The 3929-nt window shown below is 36.2% G+C and overlaps 1 long non-coding RNA gene across 1 annotated transcript; it reads left to right on the top strand.

Moving 5' to 3' along the window:
• The first annotated feature begins 685 nt into the window (after positions 1 to 685).
• On the top strand, positions 686 to 2569 carry LOC108453696 (uncharacterized). The gene is made up of 3 exons (XR_001866617.2): positions 686 to 1139; positions 1248 to 2171; positions 2260 to 2569. It is a non-coding gene; the product is annotated as an uncharacterized LOC108453696 (long non-coding RNA).
• The last annotated feature ends 1360 nt before the right edge of the window (positions 2570 to 3929 follow it).

The raw sequence follows: 3929 nt of genomic DNA, 5'->3' as shown, positions 1-3929 counted from the left end.
TTTTTAAATTTGAGCTCATAGGTAAAAGCAATATTTCCAAAGCAACTAGTTGACATGTTAATTTTGGTGAAACCAATTTTGGTGGGCCTAGTGACATCCTACGGATATGACAAGGAAATGGTGGACACTGATGTGGCAAGCTTAGAGGCAGATAGGTTACATGAGGCTATCAAAACCAAGGATTTGGCCCATGATGATGTAGTTTATATACTTTCCACAAGAAACTTCTATCAACTCAGGATTACATTTGAATGCTACAAGAAAAAACATGGAAATCCTATTTTAGATGAGTTGGGTCATGCCAATTTCTTTGGCTTTCTCACAGCTGTGAATGATGGAATTGATTCATGTAATTATTTGTTCAATATTGAGTTTTGTGGCGGATCCTAAAATTAAAATTTGAGAAGTTTAATAAAATTTTTAAAAAATTTAAAAATTTAATAAAATTATTTTAAAAACTTGGATTCTAATTAAAAATTTTAATTTTTTTAAGATTAATGAAAAGTGTCAATTATTTTAAGTGGGTTTAATTAAAATTTAAAAGATAATGAAAATTTTCAAAAAATTAAGAAGGTTTAATTAAATTTTATTTTAAAACTTTTTTTAATAAATTGACTGATATTTGTTATCACATGGCTCAAGGTGAATAAAAGCTGAGACAACTCAGCAAAACAGCAACATCAAGAGGCAAAACAAAACAAATAGCAGCAACATGAAAAGACAGAGCAAGCAAAATAAAATAAATACAACTGAAAAAGCAGGTAAAACCACAAAACGCACCTAGAAACTACCAATACCATAAAAAAGAAGAAAATCGCCTTAAGCCAACAAAACAACAGCACTCTACAAGCCATATATCAGCCAAACAACTTTCTTCACCTTCTGAGAAAAATTGAGACTGGTAAAAGAAGAAAAACGAATGCTTTGAATCCAGAAACTGGAGATTCAGCGAACCTTCTCCACTTTCAAAGCAAAACAAAGAGAACCATGATGACTCTGGTTCCAAACCAGACAGTCCTTTATCGCCATCGTCTTCACAGAATCAGGTACTCCATCAACCCAGACCCCAAAAACCTGTCTTCTCCGTCCTTCTAACGCTAAAGTGTGAGCCGCTCCATAACCGACTGGGGTATAAACAGGTATGTGACTTCATCAAAATATATTTCCAGAGTACTAATATGTTGTGTAATAGGCCTGAGGACCGATTTATCTTCCTCATTTTTCTTGATACTCTTGATAATTGTTAGGGAATCACCTTCCACGATCAGATGCCGGAAACCCATCGCACACGCCAAAAGTAATACCCTTTCGCATGCCCTAGCTTCTGCCACAAAGGCATCAACAACATCCTCAAAAAGATAAGTTTCCGCCCCCACAATTTCTCCTTTCAAGTCTCTGGCTAAAACTGTTGTTGTAACGAGTCTAGTTTCACATAGAAAAGTTACATCAAAGTTTAACTTAATAACACCAGCTTCTAGGGGTCTCCAAAGTTCTTTTACCATAGAACTAAAAGACGAACTAAGGTTCACTTGATTAAGTCTAAGATCTTGATCATATCCTCGAATAAACCCCGAAAATTAGTGTAAAGAGAATTTTACACCTTCATGTAACAGTTTATTCCTTTGAAACCATAGACCCCATATGGAAATTGCAATGAATTGTTTTTGTTGTTCTTTTGCTGCAGAAAAGGTGTTAGCGAAACGATTTTTGCAACACATCAAAGCTCCGAATGACAGAATCGTAATGTTTAAAGATGCCCATACACACTTTAGAATACCACAAGACCACATCAGATGATCAGCATCCTCCGGATCTTTTTTGCACAAGGGACAGACGATTTCAACACTCAAAGTTCTACCCGCCAGATTGCAAAAATGAGAAAAAAATCATTAAACAGCCTTCATATGTGTATTTTGATTTTTGCTGGAATATGCATAGCCCATAATGATTTGTAAAATTCATTGTAGTCCTCAATATTAGGGAAGGTGACTACAGTATTCTGTAGATGCTTTGCAGAAAGAACCCGATACCCACCTTTCACTGTATATTCCCTCGAGCCTTCATATTTCCAAACCATCATGTCTTCTGATCCACCCCCGAAAATAGGAATGGAGAAAATACGGGCTGCTGTAGCTGCATCAACTATATTAAGAACCAGCTCCTTATTCCAGGTATTAGACTCATGCTCAATCAATTGGTTCACAGTCGTCCAATTAGGCATAATCCTCTGAACTGATATTCTATTATTCTCTCTTCCAGGCAACCAAAAATCATTCCATATGTTGGTACGAGTGCTGTTACCAACACGCCACAAAATCCCATCCGTGATTAACTCCCGAGCGCTGCAAATGCTTCTCTAGGTAAATGAAGGGTAAGATCCAATCTTTGCTGAAAGTATATCTGACAAAAGATAATAACGGGCTTTAACACTTTAGCTAAAAGACAATTAGGCTGGAATAAAATATGCCAAACCTGTTTTGTTTATAAAGCCTTATTAAACAAAAACAAATCTTTAAAACACATGCCACCAACACATTTTGATTTATATAATAGCTCTCATCTGCACCAATGGACGCCCTTCGCAGTCTTGTTATTAGTCCACTAGAACTTATTCATTATGCCTTCAAGTTTGCGACACAATTATTTCGGCATAAGAAAACATTACACAACAAAAAACGGTATAGCCTGCAAAACCGACTTAATAAATACCTCATTTCTGCCTATTGAAAAATAGCGCAAACTCTACGCTTCAACACGTTTTCTGAACCAATCAGAAAAACTAGAGAAAGCCCATGTTTTTTTCCGGCCAACCATCATGGGCAAGCCTAAATATTTCTCAGGATTTGAAGCCACCCGAACTCCTAACAAACTATGTCCTCTTGACACTAGAAGCCACGTTAGCCCCAAAATAAATAAGGGATTTGTCAAAATTCACCCGCTATCCTAAAATTATCTCATACTCTCGAATAACATCATGAACCACTCTAGCTCCCTCACACGAGGCATCACCGAAAAGAATGCAATCATCGGCAAAAAAAAAATGATTAATTGATAAACTTTCCCTACCAATTGGAGCACCCTTCATCAAACTTTTTTGTTTGGCTTCCTTAATAAGTGTGGAAAAACACTCAGCATAAATTAAAAAAAGATAGGGGCTGAGAGGGTCTCCTTGTCTTAAGTCTCTTGAAGGAGAGAACCAATCACTATTAGACCCATTAAGGCTCACAGAGTAGGACACAGAACAAACACATCTCATGATGAGAACCATCCAATCATTATAAAACCCCAAATGCTTCATCATCCCGGCCAAAAAATCCCACTCAACATAATCGTACGCTTTACTCATATCGAGTTTTAGCGTAAAATTTTTTTTTTACCACTCTTCTTTATTTTAAGAGAATGAAGGGCCTCATAAGCAATTAGCACATTATCCGAAATAAACCTTTCTGGGATAAAAGCTCCTTGAGCTTCATTAATACAGTTTCCTAAAATTGCACTCATACGAATCACCAAGACTTTCGCGATAATTTTGTAAACTACATTACACAGACTTATGGGTCTAAAATGTCACAGATTTTTTGGTTTTTCGACCTTAGAAATCAAACGATGCATGATTTATTAATAGCTCCTACTTCAGATTCACCATTCAGAATAGATAGACAATAAAAGGAAATTTCAGGCCCAATGATATGCCAGTACCTTTGGAAAATTATTGCGGGATAATCGTCAGCGCCGAAGGCTTTCAAAAGCGCCATAATCTTAACAACATAGGTAATATCATTTTCAGTAAATTGTTTAAGCAAAGCATCATTCATGCTATCATTGACTCTTTTCTCCATTAACCTAAATAAGTGCTCGTCCAAGCCCATATTAGAAGCTGAAAAAAGATTACTAAAATAATCCTAAGCAAGCCTTAACATCTCCTCAGT

This window comes from Gossypium arboreum, chromosome 5 (assembly GCF_025698485.1).
Source record: "Gossypium arboreum isolate Shixiya-1 chromosome 5, ASM2569848v2, whole genome shotgun sequence".
In the NCBI taxonomy this organism is placed as follows: domain Eukaryota; kingdom Viridiplantae; phylum Streptophyta; class Magnoliopsida; order Malvales; family Malvaceae; genus Gossypium; species Gossypium arboreum.
The sequence above is the reverse complement of the archived record's forward strand: the minus strand, read 5'-3'. Positions and strand labels throughout refer to the sequence as shown.